This window comes from Somniosus microcephalus, chromosome 7 (genome assembly GCF_052327205.1).
Source record: "Somniosus microcephalus isolate GS21.2 chromosome 7, FLI_Smic_1.0, whole genome shotgun sequence".
NCBI lineage: Eukaryota > Metazoa > Chordata > Chondrichthyes > Squaliformes > Somniosidae > Somniosus > Somniosus microcephalus.
Window position 1 is genome coordinate 221,426,292 of NC_140993.1, and position 26,278 is coordinate 221,452,569.

Here is a 26,278-nt window from a genome sequence, read left to right on the forward strand (position 1 = left end):
AGACTTAACACCAGGAACGGCTTGCCAGAGCAGATTTGCTTTGATAACGGACCACAGTTTTTGTCCGAAGAGTTTCGGAAATTTATGAAAAGGAATGGGGTAAGGCATTACACATCCACCCCATATCATCCAGCCACAAATGGATTGGCTGAGAGGTTCGTACAGACCTTTAAAAAGGCAGTAAGGGCCATGTGCGATGACGACATTCCACTGCAGCATATGGTGGACAATTTCCTGTTAGCCTACAGAAATGCGACACATGCAGTCACCAACCAGACCCCGGCCATGATGTTCTTTAACCGAAGGTTGAGATCTTGTCTGGATTTGCTCAGACCAAATGTACGAAGAGATGTTGAGAATAAGCAATTCCAGCACATCAATGAGAAGCCGACAAGGAGCTTCAATGTGGGGCAACTAGTCTTGGCCCGCGACTACCGAACAGAGAAATGGCAACCAGGAACGATATGCACACAGCAGGGACCACTGGGGAGGGTGCCTGGAGTGCCAAACACAAGAACATAAGAATTAGGAGCAGTAGGAGGCCATTAGGCCCCTTGAGCATGCTCCACCATTCAATAAGATCATGGCTGATCTTCTACCTCATCTCCACTTTCCTGCACTATCCCCATAATCCCTTGATTCACTTAGCATCCAAAAACAGAGCAGCCCTAGCCACATTTAGGAACATAGGAACAGGAGTAGGCCATTCAGCCCCTCTAGCCTGTTCTGCCATTCAATGAGATCATGACTGCTCTGTATCTTAATTCTATTTACCCACCTTGGTTCCATATAGCGTAATACCATTACCCAACAAAAATCTATCAATCTCAGTATTGAAATTTTCAGTTGACCTCGCTTCAGCGGCTTTTTGGGGGAGAGAGTTCCTGATTTCCACTATCCTTTGTGTGAAGTAATGCTTCCCGATAGCACCCCCTGAACTCAGCTCAGTTAACTCATGCATCACCACCCATGAAACAAAGGTTGGATGCTGAGCCGCTCCAGCAGTTCTTCACAGACTCTGTTTCCTGCCTCCACATTTGTTTTACTATTCACTGTTGTTTTTCCATCCACTTCTTTTGCCCCATAGTCTTTGGAAAAGCTGAAAACAATTTTTTCCCTACATGCAGTCATCTACATTTACATTCCTTCAATTTTGGTGCACTTTTAATGGGTGATTACCGGCACTATTTTCTGCCCCCATGAGTTACATCCTCTGCACACGCAATCCAAATCAGGAGCTCACCTTGCATACCTAATCAGGACTGGGGCTAGAAAATAAGCTTAATAATGAGCATGCCAGCATCAGGTTGAGAAACCCCAAGCTGATATTTCATAGATGTCATAACAGCTCCAATGCAAAAGCCAGGAAGTCACTTTTCCAACTCTAGCCTGAACTGGATACCATATGGTCTCACAGAGAGAGGGTGGGGTATTCATTCCTTACAAAGCCACTTGATGGAGCAATAAATGGCAGCAGAACATTCCACCTTAGAGCAGAGAGAAGACTGATGCACCAGCTTCCCCCTCTAGGACAACACCTCACTGGTTGACCATGGATAGCTCAAGTGAAAGACATGATTGAGAAGTTATTGATGGAGACATTTGTCTGATGGAAGAAGCAGCTGGGATCTAGATTGTATGGTAGAACTTATTGTCAGCAACATGCTTGCCTGAACACTTGATGTGTTTGAATCAGGTTCCTTTCTCCACTCTTTTAGTGGAGGTGCTAGCCTGTCTGCTTTAAATATGAAGATTAATGGGAAACTCCGGTCTGTCCAGTTTTGCCGTCAGGAAAAATATCAATGAAACACCAAAGCTAACAGCAGCTGTAGCTCACATAACTGACCAGTACTGTACAGCTGCTGCTGTCCTCCGACTCAGATTACAGCATCACATCATACCCACAGTAAAGCTTCTCTGACAGCTTAGTGAGTTTATCCACTGAGTTTCTGTGCTACATGGACTAGGAAGGTCCTAGGTATGGTCCCCAGTCACCGCTGAGTTAACTGGTCTCAGGTGGGTGATGGTAGGAATCTTACGATTGACCTCAATGTCTTTTGGAAGCAAAAGGGGAAATTCAGTCAGGGATTTCTGCTCTCGGTGGCTATCCAGAGATTATCACTGAAAGTATGTGTGCATGAATTCTTGGCGAGGACAGGGTCACTTTTGCCTGTGATGGCCTCTCATGGTTGAATAGCCTGCCAACACTCACTGTTAGGACTCACAAACAAACTGCGGCCACTTAGGTGAGGGAGAAGGGGATGAACCAGCATTTGTGGAGCTGTACATCAGCAAGGAGTTAATGGTTTCTAAAGCGCAGGGAGAAATATTGGGGAGACAAAAATGTCAAAAATAATGAATGCACTGCCCTTAGAGCACAGATTATTCACAACTCATACCAAACCATGCTTTCATGCATATTCCACAAAAAATTAAAGCAGTGCCAGCAATGAAATACCCAGCTGTATAAATAGAATACTTTCCTTTGAGGCAGCCTTATGTGATTTTCTTGCAACATTATCAGTTGACAGGCTTGTTCAGCCTTATGGCAGTTTCCTGTTCCTATAAGTACTTATGCCAGCTATGAGATCAGCCTCACTCACATGTTAAGCAATGTATCATCCCGGTCTCTCCCAAGTATCCTTTATTGATATTATTACAGAAGGAAAAACGGTTGCTATGAATAAATATGAATGCGTTTACATGCAGTATTGTTTAATCCTTAAAGATAAACATCTACAAAGTATTTTTCCATTTATAATACTCAATGAAAAACATCATTACTAACTCATATATCTTATCACATTAATGCATAATATTCAGAAATGAATGAATACAGGAACATAATGGTGACACATAGAAAGCATTTAGAAAAGCAGTTCTATTAATTTCTCATCATTTAGCAGCAGAGTGTCAGCTTTTTTAACATTGTCCTATTTGTGATTTTAATGTTTTGAATTAAGTATGAATGTAAGTAGGGATATAATGTAAATGTATTTGTGAGAGTTTTTGCATTAAAGCATGATTTAACAATAGTTGCAAAAGATCATTTTGATGCATAATTCCCCTGAATGGTTACCGAGGTAATCGGAACATGATACATAGCAATCTATTGCTCATGATAGATTGGGATTAATCCTGATTAAATCATAATCATCACAGCACCCCTCAGACGTGTAGAATCAACCTCGATGACATAACCTGTGAATCAGACCCGCCTTTCCAACTAATTCCATTTTGTCTTCTCAAAATGATAAATTGATATTCAAGAGCCTCCCTGAAATGAAATTCAACAATTTATGAATTCTTGAAGTGCTTATCTTTTTGATTTGGGACTAAGGTTGACTGAATAGGACCCCAAACTAAACTAATATAAATGGCCTGGTTTTATATATATTTATATCTCATGCTGCTAACTGCTTTTGTACCACCTGTTGTGATAATAACAGTGTTTAGCGCTATCTTGTAAAATAAAGATACTTCATACTTCTGTCTGTGGTTTTGAAAGCGTGTTGTGCTCTACCACTTTGGAGGAGATCTAACCATTTATATCACCCACTTTGTTGCAGTGAGCTGTAATAACATACAACAAAACATAAAGCTTCAACGAAACAATTACATTCACAAACTTAAGTTCAATTTATCTATTTTAAGTGGAAACACTCAGGAAAGGACTCCTGTCACCTAGGGAACACGAGGCCTTAACAATATTTGTGCCTTGTGTTAATTAGGATTTTGAAGCCAGACTATGACTAATCTTTGCTTTTGTTAGTCACTCCTCCCAAAATCTCAGCTCCCAAAATGGTGATCCTGATTATCATTACGATAAAGAATAATAATCTACAAATTGGAGGAGAATTTCTTCCCTGGGCCTTTCTTGCATACCTGCTAACATTTCAGAGTAGGACTGTCAGAGAACTGACTGCAAAACTACACAAACCAGATTTTCCCATTAATCTTCACAGGGTACAAAGCTATCACTGGATGGCAGGGTTCCCTTGCGTGCGAGACAACAAAGATGTCACCAACGTGGTTATCAAGGCTTCTCGTATCCATTTCATAGTCTACATGCGTAGAAAATGTTTGCACTCAATTACGGTAATACAGAAAACATTGTTACACACATCAATTGCGATTATAAAGAAAGACTTGCATTTATATAGTACCTTTCATGACCACTGGAATTCCCAAAGCACTTTACAGCCAATGTGAAGTCACTTTGTAATGTAGGAAACACGGCAGCCAATTTGCGCACAGCAAGCTCCCACAAACAGCAATGTGATAATGACCGGATAATCTGTTTCAGTGATGTTGATTAAGGGATAAATATTGGGCAGGAAACCCGGATAACTCCCCTGCTCTTCTTCGAAATAGTCCCATGGGATCTTTTATGTCCACTTGAGAGTGCAGATAGGGCCTTGGTTTAACATCTCATCCAAAAGACAGCACCTCCGACAATGCCACACTCCCTCAGTACTGCACTGCAGTGTCAGCCTAGATTATTATGCTCAAGTCTCTGGAGTGGGACTTGAAACTGAGCCACGGCTGACACACATTATCTAGGAAGCAGCCATGACACTTTCATTATCTAGCAGACCAATGTGTCCACATTTTTTTGAAGGAGAAGAATCAATGAACTCTAAGTAGACCAAGACTAATGGGGTCGATTTTAACTCAGGTGCGGGCTGTAATGATATCAGCAAATAGTGATGGTATTTGCCTGTTTGATTATTATGCCTTACCAGCATATTTGCCTGTTTGATTATTTATGCCTTACCAGCAGAGGGCATGTGAGAGAGGCAGTTTAGTTTTAGTTTCATTTTAGATGGATCTCTAAGATGGTGTCTCCTGTAAAACTGTTAACATGCTTGAACAGACTTTAGATTAAAAGACATTCTCTTTCATCAATGTGTCGTCATTGAACCCACATACAAATCAATACATGGTGTCAGAAGAAGTGATTGAAAGAGATGAAGAGGAAAAATCTGAAGTTAGCAACTCGACGAGATAGTGGCAAGCAAGCTATCCAGCGAAATCAGCTCTCCACATATTAGCAAGCCAAAAGAGAACATCGTTACTTACCATTGGAGAATGGCTAACAAATTGAAAAATTGAAGGATTACACCCACCGGCAAAGCTTCAGTTGACAGGTAATGTGGCTGAAAGTTGGAGGAGGTTCAAACAACGTTTGGAGTTGTATTCAGCAGCAATCGGAGCTGACGAGAAAATTGATAAAATGAAAGCGTCAGTGTTCTTACATGTCGTGGGTGATGAAGCGCTGGAGGTGTATAATAACTTCACATTCGCTGCTGATGGAGACAAAATGAAGTTGGATATAGTAATGGAACAGTTTGAGGCCTACTGCATACCTAAATGTAACGTGACGTTTGAGAGGCACAGATTTTTCACATGTGTACAGAAAACAGGAGAGACTATTGATCAGTATGTGACTGAACTGAGAAACAGAAGCAAAACGTATGAATTTGGGGGACTGACAGAGTCGCTGATAAAAGACAGACTGGTGTGTGGTATTCCAGATAATGGTCTAAGGGAAAGACTGCTAAGAGAGCAAAATCTAGACCTGGGAAAAGCCATAGCACTGTGTAGGGCTACAGGGACTGTGAAGTCGCAGGCAAAGGAGCTGTTCAGTGACAGTAGCTGCAACGTGGATGCAATGAGAAAGAACGGATACAAACCGTTTAACAAAAAGAGCGGCAATGTGAAAAAAGAGGCATGGCCAGCGAACAAGGGGCAATCGAAAGTCATGTAGTCGATGCGGTACACAGCATCCACCAAAAAAGTGTCCAGCATATGGTAAAACATGCAATAGTTGCAACAAAAACAACCATTATGCCCGTTGCTGTAAGAACCAAGTGCAACAAAGCAAGGTCCATGCAGTAGATGAAAGCGAGATAGAGGAATTCTATGTGGATGTCGTGTCTGAAAACAAAAAAGAAAAAAGAGACTGGATGTTGACACTAAAAGTGAATGACATACACATTCCATTTAAATTGGATACTGGAGCACAAGTTAATGTGATATCAGAGACTGATTTTAAGAAAATTAGACCCAGACCAAAGATACATGGAATAAAAGTGAAAGTGACAGGATACACAGGTACTGATATACCAGTGAAAGGAAAATGCATTGTCAAAGTGACACACAAGGACAGAGAGCAGACGCTAGCATTAATCGTGGTGCCAAAGGATGTGCAAGCCATACTAGGTTTAATAGCCTGTGAGAGACTGAACCTGGTAAAGAGTGTCCTCATTGTGGAAAGCGAAGGAGAGACAGTCTATGATGAACTCATGAAAGAATACAACGACCTATTTCAGGGTCTAGGCTGCCTTCCAGGAGAACACACGATCAGAGTAGATAAAAGTATGCCAACGGTCATACATCCATGCAGAAAAGTTCCGTTTGCTCTTCAAAAGCAACTGAAGGCAGAGTTGGACAGGATGGAAAGCCTGAACGTGATTCAGAAGATAGATGAGCCAATTGAGTGGGTGAGTTCCCTCGTCGTTGTGGACAAAAAGAATGGAAAGCTCAGAATTTGCCTGGATCCAAGAGATCTAAACAGAGCAATAAAGAGAGAGCACTTCAAGCTTCCTACACATGAGGAAATCATGTCACAGTTTGCAAATGCAAAGTATTTCAGCAAGTTAGATGCATCATCAGGATTTTGGCAGATGAAACAGGACGAGGCAAGTTCAAGACTGTGCACGTTCAACAGTCCATTTGGCAGATACAGATTCCTAAGGTTACCATTTGGCATTGCCTCAGCTCCTGAAGTTTATCACAAAACTATCCATATGATCTATGAGCACCTGGAGGGAGTTGATACATCAATGGATGACATCATAGTATGGGGAACCACGAGAACTGAGCATGACGAGAGACTGATAAAAGTGCTGGAAGCAACAAGGAAAACAAACCTGAAGCTGAATAGAGAGAAATGCCAGCTCGGGGTGACAGAACTGACATTCGTGGGAGATATCCTTAGCAGTGAGGGCATCAGACCAGATCCCAGAAAGGTGTCCGCCATTGAGAATATGCCAAAGCCACAATGCAAAAAGGACGTGCAGAGGTTTAATGTATTGATCAACTACATGGGTAAATTCATATCCAACCTCTCAGAAAAGATGGCGCCACTGAGACGACTAACTGAAAAGAACATAGAATGGGAATGGAATCATGAGCATGAGAAGTCATGGAGCGATCTAAAGAAACTGCTCACAGAGGAACCAGTTCTGAGGTTTTATGACCCAGCAAGACCCATCAAGATATCATCAGATGCATCACAGAGTGGGCTCGGTGCCGTTCTTCTGCAAAAATATGACTACTGGCAACCTATTGCATATGCATCGCGCTCAATGACAGACGCGGAGACGCGATATGCTCAAATAGAAAAGGAGCTGCTCAGCATCACATACGCCTGTGAAAGATTTCACCAGTTTGTGGCAGGACAAGCAATCAGTGTAGAGACTGACCATAAGCCCTTGATTGCATTGTTCCAAAAGCCACTAAATGGATGTCTGCTAAGAATACAAGGAATGATGATCAGGCTGCAACGCTATACACTGAATGTTGCGTACACACCGGGTAAGCTGATGTATACAGCAGACACGTTGTCCAGAGCTGTAGACCCAAGAGAGCCCGCAAACACCAAAATGGATGAAAAAGTAAACGCCTATGTGGACATGATCACAAGTGTGCTGCCCATAGCAGATGCAAAAATGGAGCTCATAAAGACTGAGACAAACAAAGATGAAACACTGAGACGACTGAGGAAAAGCATCTTGGATGGATGGCCCAACATGAAGCAAGACTGCTCACCTGACATGGCAGAGTACTGGAACTGCAGGGCGGAACTATCAGTGGTCGAAGACATCATCTACAAAGGAAGTAAAATAGTTATCCCAAAGAGTCTGAGAAAAGAGATGCTAAAAAGGATCCATGGAGGACATCTGGGAATCGAAAAGTGTAAGAAAAGAGCACGAGAGGTGATGTACTGGCCACAAATTAACCAAGATGTGACAAATGAGGTGTCAAACTGCACAATATGCCCTAAATATCAAGCAAGCAATCCTGTAGAACCGCTAAAGCCACACCCAGCGCCAGACAGACCTTACCAGAAGGTAGGCGCTGACCTATTCATATGTCAAGGGAAGGACTATCTTGTAGTCACAGACTATTACTCCCTGTATCCAGAGGTTTGTAGACTGCACACCACCACTGCAGATGCTGTGATAACATGTATGAAAGCCATATTCTCCAGACATGGCGTGGCAAGCGAGGTCATCACAGACAACGGACCCCAGTTTTACAATGCAAGTTTCCGACACTTTGCCAAAGAGTGGGGCTTTGTCCACACAACGTCAAGTCCTCACTTTCCACAGTCCAATGGACTAGTGGAAAAATCAGGCCAGACAGTGAAAAGACTGATGTACAAGGCAAAAGACAGTGGAACTGACTTCTACCAGAGCATGCTTGTATACCGCACAACGCCGCTCGAGTGTGGTATGTCACCAGCCCAACTCCTTATGGGACGTCTGCTAAGGTCAAACCTACCCATCCCGGAGAACCTCCTGAAAACAAAAGAGGGGGAGAAAGCGAGGAAGTTCAAAGAAGAACAGAAAGAAAAGCAAAAGTACTACTATGACAGAGGAACACAAAACCTACCTGAACTCCACACTGGTGACCAAGTAAGGTTCAAAGACAAAACAAACATATGGACTCTGAAGGGAACTGTCCTGAGTGAAGTTCAACCAAGATCATACACCATTCAGACAGATGAGGGTGCTGTTCTGCGAAGAAATCGTCGGGATCTTCTCATGAGACCAGCCACAGCAGGTCAAAAGACTGATACTGTTGAACAACCTGATCACACAGCAGGTCAAAAGACTGATACTGTTGAACAACCTGATCACACAGCTGAGAGACTCATTGAGCAAGTTTAAGGACTCTTGTTATAGAAGGAAGTAATGTTATCTTATTCTCTCTTCAAGTTCTAGTGTATTTTCATATTTCATGTGAACACACAAAACAAGGTTAAAAAACCTTGATAATGATAATGATAATGTAAGTTCATTAAGTGTTACAGTTAAAATGCAGAAGTAATACAAAGAAAACATGTTGTTAGATAAAAGTAAAATACTTTTGTTTAAGAAAGGGAGATGTAATGATATCAGCAAATAGTGATGGTATTTGCCTGTTTGATTATTATGCCATACCAGCATATTTGCCTGTTAGATTATTTATGCCTTACCAGCAGAGGGCATGTGAGAGAGGCAGTTTAGTTTTAGTTTCGTTTTAGATGGATCTCTAAGATGGTGTCTCCTGTAAAACTGTTAACATGCTTGAACAGACTTTAGATTAAAAGACATTCTCTTTCATCAATGTGTCGTCATTGAACCCACATACAAATCAATACACGGGCAATTGTCAGTTTCCCCGAATTTCGTGATTCCCACACGCATCTAAATGAATGTGTGAGATTGATGCAATTTCCAATGTGTGGGAAGCCTTTGCAAATGGGTTTTTCATGACTGCAAGTCCCCTCCGATGATGTCATCAGTGCTGCTGCATTTAAGGTCCACAGCAAGCCTTGCTTCCTCTGCAGGCTTCCAAGCTTTCCCCTTATGATGGCACAGGAGCCTGCAGGAACAATGGCCAGTGGGAGGGCAAGAGCTGTGCCTAAATTTGATGAGGCATCACTACAGGCATTGTTGGATGGGGCTAGGGCCCACAGGGAGGTCCTGTTCCCTTCTTCAGGGAGGAAGAGGCCTCCCAGTCAGACCAAGGCTTTGTGGCTATAGGTGGCTGGGGAAGTCAACTCCTTGGGGCTTACATGGCGCACCTGGATGCAGTGCAGGAAAAGATTCCATGACCTTCATCGCACTGGAAAAGTAAGTACTGTATGAAGTTTCCATCACCCTCAATCTGATCCCCATTGCCTTTCCTCACCAGCACTCAGCTTTAGCAATCTCTTCCTCCACATCCCTCTTGACACTCACATCCATGCACCCTTAGCCATTCCCTCTCTCCCTATGCTCACATTCACCTAACTATTCGACCATGCAGCCCTCACACACCCTCTCACTCTGATGCTTTGAACACAACTGACAACACACAGGGAGGGCCCTTGGTCTTGCAACCTCACTCCATCTTTATCTCCTTCTAAGTATCTATGCTATGCAATCTTTACACTCACTCCTTCATTCTCAGTCAACCTCCACTTGTCTCCCTCATTGCAGGAGAAGAGAGCTCACAACAGGAGAGAGCGAGCGAGGACAGGAGGAGGGCCAACCTCATTTGCTCAGCTCACCCCCTGGGAGGAAGCATTCCTGGAGATTGTCGGGGCTGATACAGATGCTGAAGTTGGGGACGGACAGACAGGTGCATCCCCGCAAGCTGGTGACAGAATAGTTTTCCATCTCTCTCATTGACATTGCATGAGTCGCTGATAATGATTCTGAAGCTACATCATATGGACTTATGATCATCTGCAAAATGCAATGTGTATGTAACCTTGGCATCACATCTCTAACCTTTTCATTGACTCCCCCACAGGAACATCGAGAGCCCCCGTCCCCACTGAGCAGGAGCAAGAGCCTGAGATTCCAGACTCCTCAGAGGAATCTGCAACCTCAGAGGGCGCAGCGTCAGCAGAAATAAGCAAACCCAGCACCAGCGCAGACACTCACACCTCGGGGGGACCTTCAGGACATAGAGTAGTGTTGTCACCTGGTGTATCACAGCTCACAAGTGAGCATCAGCAGATTGTGGAGACAGGGCCAGCAGTGGAGAGTCCTCGTCAGAGGGTGCAGGACTCTGCCAGCTCGGCTCAGCTGCATGTCGACCCTCTGCCTCTGGGTTCATCCGTAAGATCAGAGGTGATGGAACTCCATGCACAGATGCAGGAGTCTCTGGCAGGTTTTGTCTCCAGGGTCGCTGCGAGTGTGGAGCGAATGGAGGAGTCCATAGCGAACATAAGCAGAGCCTTTGTGGAGTCAGTGGCGCATATACGCATCAACACGGAAAGGATGGCTACCTACGTGGAAATGATTGCTGCCTCCATGATAAGGCTGGCTACGGTAGAGGAGAGGAGGGCTATGGCCATGGAGGAGGTTAGTCGTCAGGGTATGGAAAACATGGTGAGTGTTCAGAATAGAATGACATCTCTTGAGGAGCAATGGGCGTCTATTGAACAGAGAAACCAGACCTTCATGGAAGTCCTTCTGAATAGGACTGCCATTGCAGATACGGGTCCCCATGGCCCCCCGATGTGCAGCAAGGTGCTCTCAAGCCACTTGCAGGCGCGGAGGGGGAGCTGACCCATGAGAGGGAGGGTGGTGGCAGGCCTCAAGGAAGTGGGGGTTCCTCTCCAAGCGCTCACACTTCCATGCCACTGCAGAGCCCTCGGTCAGAGCCCCGCCAGTGTCCACGCCCAAGTGAGATAGACGTCTCAACCCCTGCACAGCCGCAGGAGCAGCAGACTGCTGATGAGCCCTCACAGGCTTGCCACCCTGAAGCCGCCCGCCAAAGGTGTTGAGACAGGAGCAGCAGGAAAATGAGCAAGGGGCCTCCACATCTGCTGAAGCCACAGGGGAACCACTATGTAGGAGCATGTGTAAGAGGAAAATAAAGCACAAGTAGTCACAAGGGTAGTCACTTGGGTGAAATGTTGTGCACATTGTAAAAATGCCATCAGTTGGTTCTTGTGCATAAAAATTCTGATGGCAACTGTTGCAGTTCTGGCGTGTGTCATTTCACGAATGGGGCTTTCACATTGAGGGCTTAGGATTACTTGCAGTTGTCAGGATGCTGGTCAAATAGCTAGGAATCCGCAGGATTTGGCCATTGTCGATGCTCAGGTAAGAAGCTGCGAGGCAAAAGAGTTTGATTTACTAGGATAATGTAAGATTCGCAAAATTGAATATTGTATTATAAGGGTCGAATGGCAGAAGAGGCCATGATTTTAAAGACTGTTTTAAAAGAAGCCCAGAAAAAGGGGCATTCAAAATGGCCACCAGACCACGTGACCAACTTATTGGGACATTTTAAAATGGTTCCTGCAGTCCTCAGACAGCTTTGTGGATTCAACCCACAGTAAGTTCTGGAAGCCATTTCTGAGAAAACAAAACCAGACATGAACACATTATACATATAGATTGGATGCAGATCCAACCAGATCGGCCTGTAGATAAAGGCCATCTAAATGTTTACCCAGACAAAGGAAAACAGCTGCACATTCATGAGAAGAGCATCAAGGACCTGTTAAGGACATCAACAGGACATTTAAAACAATGAAGGTCATTCCAGACCAGAGATGGCCCTTTACCGGCCATCCCGAATGTACTTTAAATATAATAACTACCCCGTTGTGCAACCAGCCCGCCAAAATTAAAACAAAAGACTAACCTGATTTAGCAGGAGATAAGGTCTTGATTGAGAAGTATAACTGGGAGACACTCGGGGTAGAGAAAAAAGAGAGAAAGAAGACACATAGCTTCTCGAACTTGACAGAGAGGTGCTGCTTTGAAGAGATTAGCGTGGCTCCATCATCGGAGAGGAAGAAGAAGAAAACAAGGCGGCCATCAAGAAGGTAGTCCGGATCCTGGCCCGGGGTAATCGTCAGGAGGTCATCGACCAACCCCGGACCGTTGAAGAGACAATAAAAACCTACAGAAGAAACCTTTTCAAATGGGGGCCAGCCCGAGGCTCCTCTAACCGGGGTCGAGCAGACGATCCCTGACCCCGTTGACATCCAGGCCAGCCAGCGTCCAACCGTCCCCGACCTCCACCTCAGGAGAGAGGTGTGGCGCAGCTCGCTGGGGCTCCATGAACCACGTGGAGACAGGATGCCTGAAAGGATCAAGACGCAATACTTCAAAACTCTATACGTTTCCAATTGGGCTGGTGAGCATGTTTCTGGCCCTTCACAATCAGACCTAGTTAGGATTAAGGGGGTGGGCATTTTGGGTATAATTAACATGAGTTGTTGTCCCTCGATGTTCCGTGTGTTTCACCATTTCTTGATGACTCTTGTAAAGTATAAAATGCCTGTATCCATTGTAGCTAGTACTGTATTGTTATGATTTGTTTTTCCCTCCCATGTACCCTCTTATTTGCTTGCATTTGATTTGTTTTTCCTTATGCAATAAAATATCATTTTGTTTTCATTAAACCTGGTCTATAAGAGTATTCTCTACATTGTAGTTCCTGCACCTAAGCCCAGTGTCTAGAATCTAAGGGGCGAGTGGGTCGAACCACTCAAGGTTTTACTGTGCAAAAGTGAGAGAGAGAGAGAGAGAGAGGCCTCTGAGAGAGAGAAACCTCTGCAATCTGCGAATCTCTAGAGAGAGAAAACCCCTTACAATAAGCAAACCTGGCCAGGATGAGTGCGTTCCTTCCCGGGCAGCAATGTTCTCCTCCTCCTCCTCCTCCTCCTCCTCATCATCATCATCATCATCATCATCATCATCATCATCTGAGGAGGGTATGTGAGGAGCCACTTTGTCCTCAGGAACCTGCAAGCCACAACGCTGTGCCATGTTGTGGAGTGTACAGCAAACCACGACAATTCTGGAGACGCTGGCTGCTGAGTACTGTAGGGCTCCACCTGATCTATCCAGACATCTGAAGCGCATCCTCAGCAAGCCGATGGTTTGCTCGATTATGGATCTGGTGGAAATGCGGCTGGAGTTGTAGCGCTCCTCAGCTTCGTTGGCTGGCCTCCTCAACGGCGCCATTAGCCAAGTCCTCAGGGGATAGCCCTTGTCTCCAAGTAGCCATCCGTGAAGTTCGGCTGGCGTCCTGAATAGTGGAGGCACAATAGACTGGCGCAGTACGAAGGAGTCATGGCAACTGCCAGGGTACTTGGCACAAACATGCAAAATCTCCTTCTTGTGGTCATGCACCAACTGAACGTTAAGGGAGTGGAAGCCTTTGCGGTTGACAAAAATACCTGGATTGCGATGGGGTGCCCTAAGGGCCACATGTGTGCAGTCAATGACGCCCTGCACCCTTGGAAAGTCTGCCAGATGAGCTAATCCAACAGCACGCGCTGTCACATTTACGTGATCCCTGGTGAAATGGATGTAATTGTGTGCGAGGGCAAAGAGGGCATAGGTTACCTGCGTGATGCAAGTGTGTGCGGCCGACTGGGAGATGCCGCTGATGTCTGCTGATGATCTCTGGAATGAGCCTGAGGCAAAAAAGTTGAGTGCGGTGGTGACTTTGACGGCCACTGGTAAGGAGTGTCCACCTGGTCCTCTGGGCAGCAGGTCTTGCTGTATCATTGCACAGATGTCAGTCACTACCTGTCGCGAAAGTCAGAGCTGCCTTTGGCACTGCTGCTCAGTCATGTTCAGGTAGCTGTCGCTCTGTCTGTAGGCCCTCTTTGGGGGGTATCTCCTGTGCTGACAGGCTTCCATGCGCTGGCCCCTTCTGGCCTATGCTGCCTCAGGTGGGTGAGCAGCAGCCTGTCGCTCCTGCTGCTGCTGCTGTTGTTCATGGTTCTGCTGCTGCCGCGCCTGGTGCTTGAGCTCCTCTAATGCCAAGAAGGGAAGGAGAAATATGGCTACCATGCTTCTGGCATATGCCTCCGCTGAGGAAGTGCTGAGTAAGGGTGGTGAGAGGGGTTTCCCAGGAGTTCACACTGGAGATTTGTCTGAGGCTCCAACCTTCCACAGGTGTGGTTAAGCCTGGTAAAAGTTGTCCCAGGCCTGAACCAACAAAGTCCTGCCACCTGCAAATGATGACTGATTAAATCTCCTCTTTAATGGTTGACCTGCAGCTGATAGTCAGCAAGCCAATAGTGCTCACGTTAGGTTTCACAGGCGTGATCCCCACCAGGCGTGTTTTACGTGGGAAAAGGGTTAAAAATGCAAGGGCCTGTTAAAATGGCATTATAAAGGCCAATTATTGCTGATTAAGGGCCTTAAAGACCAGTCCCGTCTGTTGGAGGCGGGACTGATTCTGGACCATCAGACACGCCTGGGTTAAAATGGCTCGGGGTCGGGAACCAGGCTGGGGGGTCCTGCTCACCAGTTTTAGCGCTTTTAACCCGCCGCACGCCTCAAAGCCCGCCTCACGGCTCAGTTAAAATTGACCCCAATACCTCCATCCATGGCTCCATGGCTGCTGAATGCAAACATCTCCCAACAGCAGAGAAGTACTGCAAACTGAAAACCTGACCATCTCCCTGCTGCCACCTCCACTTTCAAGTAAAGTATGTCAACCAGCTTTGGCACAATGAAAGAGTATGTGCAAAAGAGTATTGACTGTGAACAATGCTTTATATGGTATCTCCTAGAGTGTGTGGCAGTTTCCAACTTTGGATTGTGCTATGGTTGGTGGAAATGTGTGCAAATGTGAGGAGCACACTTATATTTGCCTTTCTTCTGAAACCAGTATATTTATTCCTCATTTTGCACTTGAGTATAAGGGACCTAATTGACTGCATTCACTTTGTTAGTGACTTACAGGAAACTTGTTTTATCCGGCACCGACGGGACCGACGTGGTGCTGGTTCATCAAAAATTCCAGATAACCGAAAGCTATAGTAAAAGATACAGAGAGCTGAGAGCTCCATATAAAGCAACAAACCCTGTTGCTTAGCAACAGGTGCAGAACAATGGCCACAAGTTCCAAGCGTCTCTGTAGCTTAGCAACAGCTGCAGCCACACCCTTGCACAGCAACAGATCGAGGAAGGCAAGTACAATATGAAGTAAAACTTACCTGAACCTACTCCTGAATTTTGCCGGTTAACCGAGATTTCCGGTTATTTAGGTGCCGGTAAATCAAAAGTTTCCTGTACATCCCTGCAACTTGTGCCTATGCTGTTACGCGAGGGTGACCTTCAACCCCAAATAGGCCGGTCTCCTTTGGTGCAACTCCTGCAACAGGGCCTCCAACCCTTCAGTGTGGAAGAGAGTCTTGCTGCCCACATTTCTCTGCTCTGCCATTGTGAACAATTAGTCCAGCTTTCTGCCACCATAACTCCCCCATTAATAGTTAGCAGCGCCATTTTAAGAGCTGTTGCCTTGCTGGACTTTAATCTCCTCAATCAAGCGTGCTACAGACCAAGCTCCGTGGGCAAGCCTTACATGCACCAATAGCCTGTTCAGATTAGGGACAGGAACCACCCCACAAAATGCACCACTGCTCAGCCTCTGAGCTACCAGGACTTTGAACCCATGGTATGGTCCAGTTCAACCTCATAGTTGTTTTTTGTGCAAAATCGAGATTAGCGGCAGTTTTATGATTAAACTGGTGGTGGTGGCGGGGGAGGGTAAGTATAAGGATAATTTCCTATTAGAATACAGGCAAGAAAACTGAAATTTCACGACTCCACAGCCACAGAGTTTGTATGGCACACACACTGCTTCATCCAATAATTTAAACTGATCTCTGTTTCAATTCACAGAAGCTTAGAGAAAATATGACAGCAGCAATGGAGTTAGCACAGTTGCCGACATCTATTAGTGGGACACATCACTGAAGTGTCACAGACAGGGAGCTGTGCTGTCTGTGTTGGTACTGTCTATAGGCCAACTGTGCTACATTTGGTAACATATTCAAAACCAGTTGATTAGAGCTACTGTGCAAAATGTTGAAGAATTGCAGCCTCCTGGAACGGGGACAATTAACTCTGTAACTGCGGCACGATGTCACCATTCAGGAACAAAAACTGCCAAATATAAATGTTCATTTTCTGTACCTACATATTGATCAATTTTCTTGCAGTGTAAAAATAATTTTAAAAGTTACATTTTAATGTTCTTTAAATGCAGGAATAAATATATTATATACCACTTATTTTGGGCATACATTACTCAAACAATTGTGTGTTACATCTGGAGACTCTTTGGCCTAGAAATTCAGCTCAGTAGCACCCGATCTTTCAGCGCTACGGGTGCCATTTTGTGTCCAAAATGGCGTCTACACCATGCACGCACATTTCTGCTGCAGTCTGCGCCGGACGCCATTCTGGTGAGGTGGTATGCGCCGGCGCAGTGAGCGTGCGCAGGAAGTATGCAGAGTACGCAGATTGTGACGTAAATCAGCTTGCATTGCTGATTTGATGCCAGTGCTGCCATTTTCCACCTCAACTCTGGAGTTAACTTACTCTCCCACAGCCGAACATGCATTCAGTAGCAGGAAGGACCCCCCACCAGCGCTATTTAAAGAGATAGGCATCTGCTTTCAGGTTAGTTGCTAATTGATTTCTACTGGCTCTTGGCGAGTTTGTAGAGGCGTTTGATGATTTGTTATCCTATTTGAAGTTGCTGAAGTCTCCAGAGAGTGGTGTGGCAGCTTACTTCAAGGCTGCTGCTCAGACCAGTTGCTCACAGTCATGGGTGCAGTATTTTGTAGCCCCTTTGGCCTGCGGCATGGCTGGGAGAATGAGCAAAGGCGACACAGAGCAGGACAAGCTGCTCGAAGAGGGAGGAGGAGGAGCAGGGGGAGAAGGGCTCTCAGCAGGAGACCATATCCACCCAGGGTCTTTATGGGGCAATCCTATCTCAACTTCAGCGAGGAACAGTGCATGTGACATCTCCGCTTCATTAAGGAGGTGCTCACTGAAATCTGCTACCTGTTGCAGCCTCAGAGCAGGGCAAGGGCAGCATTGCCAGTGGCTGTGAAGCAAAGCATGGCCATAAATTTTTATGCATTGGGCTCCTTCCAGGCTGGAGCAGGCGACATTTGCAACATCTCATAGTACGCCATTCACAGTTGCATACATAAGGGAGGTGAGTGAGGCTTCGTATGTAAAGAGAAGTGAATACATTTCATTCCCTCTTGCCAGAGAGAAACAGGCAGAGCAAGCACCACCTCGGCATAGGCAGCAGCAGTCTGGGCTGGCTGGCTGACAGGCAACAGCAAGGGCACTGGTGGAGTGGCAGTGCTGGGAGTACAAAGGCTATCATCTGTTGGAGGACTGATTGCTGGACTGCTGTGACACCCTGCAAGCCCCTTTCAACATTGGTAAACCCAGCCATGATGGCAGCAGTCTGAGCTTGCATGACTTCAGTCTGAGCTTCCACTGCAGCACTCAAGACTTTGGGTGGCTTCTGCTTGTGCTGCAATGGAAGCTGAGACATCGGCCATCAGACACTGCATCATGGTTGGGTCCACAAGTGTGCTAATGGAGTTGGCCAACACTTCTATGCTGGAAAGGATGGGCTCCAAGCTCTGCTCAAAGTCCTGTGCAAGGTTGGTGCCGAACTCCTTCATGCTCCTTGACATTGCACTCAGGCTTTCTGGCAGACTTGCCAATGCACCAAATATTTCATTGCGCAAATCCGTCAGCGTTCTTTTGTAGGCCGCCCCATTAAAGTCCTCGTCTGAGTCCTGTGCAGCAGAACTCATGTGCAACATCGCCCTCCAGGGAGCTGGCACCTGTGTTACCCTTTCCCTCTGCCCTAGCTGCAGCCCACTCGTGCCCGGTGACTCACCATGTACAGATCCCACCTCTAAGCTACGCTCTAACATCTGTGCATTGCCAGTATCTGAGTTGCTGACTGCGAATGTGAGATCGAGTGACGGTGTTCCTTCTTCATCTGTGTCTTCATTCTCTTCCACCAGTGCCTGCACAGGTTGGAGTTCTTGGGTGTTTGAAAGGAGAAAGGCACAAGGGTAGGGTTGTGGTGAGGGGCAGATGAAAGCAGGAGGTGCTTGCTTACACCATCAGCAGCTTGTGAGTGAGAAGAGATTGTGGGATGAGGGGGAAGTGGGATGTGAGGAGGATTAGTTATGAGCATACAGTCATCTTCAATAGTTCCATCCCCACCGCTGGATACAGGCTCAGTAACGGCTGCTCCAATAATGGCAAGCACCATCTCCTCCATGTGGATTAGTATATGCAGGCGCACCTGTCCCCCTCGGATTAGCTGCTGGTGCCTGTGGTTGTGAGCCACCTTCTCCTGCAAGAGAGAGGGAAGTGTGTCACTGAATGTGGTGCAATGTGTTTGGGTGATGTGGCCATCATGGTTGAATAGCTGGCAGTGTGTGCAAGCTGTGAGATGTTGGTGTCTTGCAGCATTGGTAAGTGTGTGAGGGTGAGGTGAAGCTATTATTCACAGAATCACAGAATCACAGAAACCCCACAGTGCAGATAGAGGCCATTTCGGCCCATCGAGCCTGCACCGCCACATATCCCACCCGATCCCCATAACCCCACGTATTTAATCCCCCCTAACACTAAGGGTCAATTTATCATAGCCAATCAACCTAACCCGCACATCTTTAGACTGTAGGAGGAAACCGGAGCACCCGGAGGAAACCCACGCAAACACGGGGAGAATGTGCAAACTCCACACAGACAGTCGCCCGAGGCCAGATTTGAACCTGGGTCCCTGGCGCTGTGAGGCAACAGTGCTAACCACTATGCCACCTATTGTGGGGTATGAGTTGTGATTGATAGAGATTGTTGGTAGGTGAGTGATGGGGGTGTGGTGCATTGAGCAGTGTGTGAGGCTAGTGGTGCAGTTGGTAGGATATGGCATTTGAAGATGCATTCATTGACACTGACAATTCATGTGAGGTCATTGAACCTCTTTGGCACTGCATCCAGGTCCTCGGGGCAACACTGCCGGCATTGACCTCCATGGCTATCTGATCCCACTGTCTTCGCAGTGTCTGTCTCAAGGGGCTCTTGACCCCCTGCAGATACATGACCTTTCTCCCGCTGTCCACCTCCTGCACTAAAGCTTCTGCATCAGAAAACCTTGCAGCCCTCTCTCTGGTATGTTCTGCCATTCCTGTTTCTTTCACAGGTCAAACTCACTTCTGGAATAACTTCCAGCTCCTTCTCTCGTCAAACTGAACCTCCCCCTTTAAGAGGTGCAGGATGGCTTTAAGAAGTGCAGGCTAGCTTTAATTGGTTAAAAAGATTACTGCACAAGATAAAAAATCACAGGATTGGGGGCAATATACTGGCATGAGTGGAAGATTGGCTATCTAACAGAAAACAGAGAGTTGGGGTAAATGGTTCATTCTCGGGTTGGCAATCAGTAACTAGTGGTGTTCCGCAGGGGTCAGTGCTGGGACCCCAACTCTTTACAATCTATATTAATGATTTGTAGGAAGGGACCGAGTGCAAAGTATCCAAGTTTGCCGACGATACAAAGATGGGAGGGAAAGCAGTGAGTGAGGAGGACATAAAAAACCTGCAAAAGGATATAGACAGGCTAAGTGAGTGGGCAAAAATTTCGTAGATGGAATATAATGTTGGAAAGTGTGAGGTTATGCACTTTGGCAGAAAAAATCAAAGAGCATGTTATTATCTAAATGGAGAGAAACTGCAAAGTGCTACAGTACGAAGGGATCTGGGGGTCCTGGTGCATGAAACACAGAAGGCTAGTATGCAGGTACAGCAGGTGATCAGGAAGGCCAATGGAATCTTGGCTTTTATTGCAAGGGGGATGGAGTATAAAAGCAGGGAAGTCTTGCTGCAGTTATACAGGGTACTGGTGAGGCCACACCTGGAATACTGCGTACAGTTTTGGTTTCCATATTTAAGAAAAGGTATACTTGCTCGCGAGGCAGTTCAGAGAAGGTTCACTCGGTTGATTCCAGAGATGAGGGGGTTGACTCATGAGGTTGGGCCTCTACTCATTGGAATTCAGAAGAATGAGAGGCGATCTTATCGAAACATATAAGATTGTGAGGGGGCTTGATCGGGTGGATGCGGTGAGGATGTTTCCACTGATGGGTGAGACTAGAACTAGGGGGCATAATCTTAGAATAAGGGGCTGCCCTTTCAAAACTGAGATGAGGAGAAACTTCTTCACTCAGAGGGTAGTAAATCTATGGAATTTCCAACTCAAAGAGCTGTGGAAGCTGCGACATTAAATAAATTTAAAACGGAGATAGACAGTTTCCTAGCTGATAAGGGAATAAGGGGTTACGGGGAGAGGGCAGGGAAGTGGACGTGAGTCTAAGTTCGGATCAGCCATGATCCTATTGAATGGTGGAGCAGGCCAGATGGGCCGTATGGCCTACTCCTGCTCCTACTTCTTATGTTCTTATGTTCTTATGGTGCTAGCCTCGCACGAACTTGGGCACCCTGCAGAGTGTGCAGCCATTCAGCAGCGTGCTCAGCGCTGGGCTGCACGCTGCAATCATATAAATTACCAGGCAGCACAAAGTTTGTGTGCTGCCTGCATCAGAAGGAATGGGCGGGGGTTGATCACACATCGCAATCCCCGCACCCATTTTCAGGCCTTGTCCAATTTCTAGCCCTTTATCCTTCCCCACATGTTATCTTCAAAATCACAGATTTGGCACAAAATGGTTTGTGGCTATTGTGATTTATTCTAAAACTGTTGGAGATTGACATGTAATTGAAAGAAAGATGAAAGGCTGGATACTCTGGAGCCATGTACACGATGCAACAATCTTGTTTACACTGTGTGATGAAGTGCATGTCTCACTGGAAGCGATATGCTTAAGTGAGGACATGTTCAAACTGCATGACTGGAAGCCTTCTTGCACTGTATGGTCAGAGTATTCATCCTAACACCACGATGTCAAGTGGAGGACAACTGAATTAATAAAGTGGATTTCTCCGAAAGAAATATACAAGTTCAGTATAAAGATTGGAGCTCAGAATTTGAACAACTTGGGTGGGGTTTCCCACTTTGGGGCAGAGTAGTGTCAGGGGCAGGACTTCTACCCCCTCCTATGACCCTAATGCAACCCCAACTCATTTTCCTGGATGCTGGGTTACTTAGACATATGGGGAGGGGGTGGGGCCTCCTGGGAGGATTTCCTTCATCAAGTGGGAGACTGCAAGCAAGGGGAATTCGGATGTTCCTGCAGTGTGCAAGCCACTGCAGCACTAGATGACCTTTGCTGCTACATTTGAATGGGCAGAGGAGCCCCAAAAGACAGAAAAGGCAGCAGGTTTTGCTGGCTTTAGCTGAGACTGAGGCTTATAAAGGTAGAGTGCTGAGGCCGATTTGGAGGGAGGAGACATCGGGGCTGGTCCCACTTCTATCCCGGGCCATCCACCGCACACTTCCCAGCAGGAATTATAGGACAGTGATCAGGATTGGGAATCATAGCTGATTTCTTTACCTAGCCCATTGGCACTTGGGCCAGCTGCAACTTCCCTCAGCCTGGCTGAGATCAGCTCAGTTTTGGTCAGAAACCTGAGATTTTCTGTGTTTGCACGGTTGAGTTAACAGTGAGCAATGCTCTTTAACATTAAGGGAGCAGTAAAGAAAGAAAGACTTGCATTTATATCATGCCTTTCACAACCACCAGACATCCCAAAGTGCTTTACAGCCAATGAGGTACATTTTGAAATTTAGTCACTGTTGTAATGTAGGAAACACAGCAGCCAATTTGCGCACATCACGCTCCCAGGAACAGCAATGTGATAACAACCAGTTAAATCTGTTTTAGTGATATTGATTGAGGGATAAATATTGGCCAGGAAACCGGGGATAATTCCTCTGCTCTTCTTCAAAATAGTGCTGTTGAATCCGTGATTCTTAAAGTATGATGTTTTCCAATAACTAGACGGAGGCTGTAACTTAACAATCAACAGGTGTTTACTGGAGGAGGGTAGTCTAAAGACTAAAAGTACAGAGGCATGCTCAAGGCTTATATACAGGAGTGGTCACTGCCGGTACTACAGTATACAGGAGCTGTAAAAGTAGTTCTCTCTTAAAGGTACATACACTATAATTCCTCCCCTTTTAGATTAACAGTACCCATAACATTCAAATAACAGTTAACACTTTAACATGCACATTAAACTGAAATAGTCCATTTATAGATTCAGTCTTTGGGGCGGCTTCCTGATCCTTTCTGGATAGCGCCTTTCCTGAGGTTCTTGTTCTTGGTGCGGAGGCGATTCTGGCCCCCTTTCGTCAGTTGGTTCATCAGTTTCCGCTGCTACTGTTTCTGAGGTAGACGCTACCGGTATGTCGGGTTCATCCCCAGGTGCGCGAGTCTTGGGGTTGACTCGTTCCTGTGACGCTAGGACCTGGTCGACGTGGCGTCTCACAATGTTCTCCCCGACATCCACTGTGTACATTAATGGCCCCTGCCGTGTGCATATCGTTCCGGGTTGCCATTTCTCTGTTCGGTAGTCGCGGGCCAAGACTGGTTGTCCTACATTGAAGCTCCTTGTCGGCTTCTCATTGATGTGCTGGAATTGCTTATCCTCAACATTTCTTCGCACATTTGGTCTGAGCAAATCCAGACGAGATCTCAACCTTCGGTTAAAGAACATCATGGCCGGGGTCTGGTTGGTAACTGCATGTGTCGCATTTCTGTAGGCTAACAGGAAATTGTCCACCTTATGCTGTAGTGGAATTTCATCATCGCACATGGCCTTTATCGCCTTTTTAAAGGTTTGTACGAACCTCTCAGCCAATCCATTTGTGGTTGGATGATACGGGGCGGATGTGTAATGCCTTACCCCATTCCTTCTCATAAATTTCCGAAACTCTTCGGACACAAACTGTGGTCCTTTATCAGAGCAAATCTGCTCTGGCAAGCTGTTCCTGGCAAATACGGTCCGTAGGACTGCAATCGTTTTCTCTGTACTGGTTGAGGACATTTTGATCACCTCAGGCCATTTCGAGTGCGCATCCACTGCTATTAAGAACATTGAGTCCATGAATGGACCAGCAAAAACAATATGCACCCGTTGCCATGGAGAGGAGGGCCACTCCCATGGGTGTAGAGGGGCATGTGGTGGTGCATTTTGGAACTTCTGGCATCCTGAGCAGCTCTTTGTTAGGTCCTCGATTTGTTGATCGATCCCCGGCCACCACACATAAGCCCTAGCAAGGCTTTTCATTTTTACCCCTCCCAGATGAACTTCGTGAAGCTCATTGAGCACTCTCTCCCTTAACTTGGGTGGAATTACCACTCGGGATCCACACATCACTGTCCCCTGGCATACTGACAGCTGTTCTCTTCTGGATGAGAATGCTGGCAACAGTGAGTCGCCATGTGTTGGCCATCCCTTCACCGTCAAATCATATACCCGAGACAGTGTCGGATCATTGCGGGTCTCCTTCTCTATATCTGTGTTAGTTACTGGCAATCGTTCAATTATCGACGAATAAAACATTTCGATAGGGTCCACTGCTGGTGCTTCCTCCACAGTAGGCAGTGGCAGGCGTGATAGCCCATCAGTGTTTCCATGCTGTTTCGTGCCTTTATACTTTATTTCATATTGGTTCACCCCTAGAAAAAGGGGCCATCTTTGTTGTCGTTGTGCAGTCATCACCGGAACGCCCTTCTTTGGATTAAAGATGGAGACAAGTGGTTGGTGGTCAGTCAGCAAGGTGAACTTCAGCCCATGCAGATAGTGGTTGCATTTTTTTACTCCCCATACTAGGCTGAGGGCCTCCCTGTCGATCTGGGCGTAGTTGCGCTCGGCTGAGGTTAGTGACCGAGACGCAAAGGCTACTGGCCTCTCCAACCCATCTCGGAATTTGTGCGACAGCACCGCTCCAATACCATAGGGTGATGCATCACATGCCAACCGAATTGGTAGTGCTGGGTTGAAATGGGCCAACACCTCTTTTGATGTGATCAATTCTTTGCACTTCTGGAAAGCTCGTTTACATTCGTCATTCCACTTCCATGATACCCCCGTTTGCAGTAGGGTGTTCAGTGGGTGTAATACTGTAGACAAATTTGGTAAGAATTTATGGTAGTAGTTCACCAGCCCGAGGAATGACCTCAGTTGTGATACATTTTCCGGTGCTGGAGCATTGACTACTGCCTCAATCTTTTCAGGGGCCTTATGTAACCCCTCTTCATCAATGACGTGGCCACAATACGAGATCTGCTTCTGGAAAAACTCGCACTTGTGGCGATTAGCTCGTAGCCCATATTCCTTTAATCTAGTGAGCACCTGCTCCAGGTTGGCGAGGTGATCACTGTCATTTTCGCCCGTGACCAGGATGTCGTCCAAATAACACTGGGTCCCTGGAATCCCTTGCAGGACTTGATCCATAGCCCTTTGCCAAATAGTCGGAGCCAATGCTACCCCGAACACCAGCCGGTTGTATTGGTAGAGACCTTTATGAGTGTTGATCGTGAGGTATTGTTTTGAGGCTTCTTCTACCTCCATTTGCAAGTACGCCTGGGCCAGATCAATTTTGGTGAAGCGTATACCTCCAGATAGCGAGGCGAAAATATCCTCAATCCGTGGAAGCGGATATTGTACCGTGTGAAGGACTGGATTCACTGTCACCTTAAAATCCCCACAGATGCAGACCTTCTTTGGTTCCCCAGGCGTATTACTCAACGACCTCTTCATTACAGGAATGATGGGTGTAGCCCACTCGCTCCAGTCTACTTTGGACAGTACTCCTGAACGTTCCAACCCTTCCAGCTCATTCGACGGCTGGTCGGATCGCATAAGGCACCGGTCTGGCCTTAAAAAACTTTGGGCTTGCATTTTTCTCTATTTTAATCGTCGCTGTTATGCCTTTTAGTGTTCCGAGTCCCTCCTGGAACACTTCTTTTGCGTCAGTCAGCATTTTTGACAGTCGTCCAGGTGTGATGTCATCATCCTTTTTGGCCTCAACCTTCAGTGCCTGTATGGAATGCCAATCTAATTGTATCTTCCGGATCCATTCTCGTCCTAGTAGTGGTGGTCCTCCATCTGGCAATACATATAGGTCCATTTTAGGTATTTCCTGGCCTTTGTATATCACTTTCACCCTTATTTTTCCTTTGGGGTAGACTTTTTGCCCCGTGTACGTCTTCAAGACAATCTCTGTAGCTTTCAAGGGTATATGTGAAAATAGCCACTTGTAGTCCCTTCGGTTTATGACTGTTAGGGCTGATCCTGTGTCCAATTCCATTTTCACTTGGACTCCGTCTATCTTGAGCGTGACCCAGATAGTCTGGGGATCCTCCATTTTGATTACCTTATGTAGTTTCAGACAACCCAGCTCCTTGCTTCCGGAGTCTGTATCACTTTTCTGTTTGCCTGAACTACTGTCCATCATCTTGTGTACCTTTTTGTACTTCTCCTGTGGAGATTTCTTGCTGCTGGTTTTCTTCCCTGACCTGCAGACTCTTGCTATGTGTCCTGCTTTTCCACACTGTCTGCACACTTGGTCCTTGAACCAACAATCCTTCTGGTCGTGTGTTGTTCTGCCACAGCGATAACACTTCCCTGCTCCATATGACATTTCATTGGTGCCATATTCTTGCGGTCTCTGTTGTATCTCTGCAGCGCCCCGTGCGGCTGCTTCGTGTGATACTGCCATGCTGAAAGCCTTG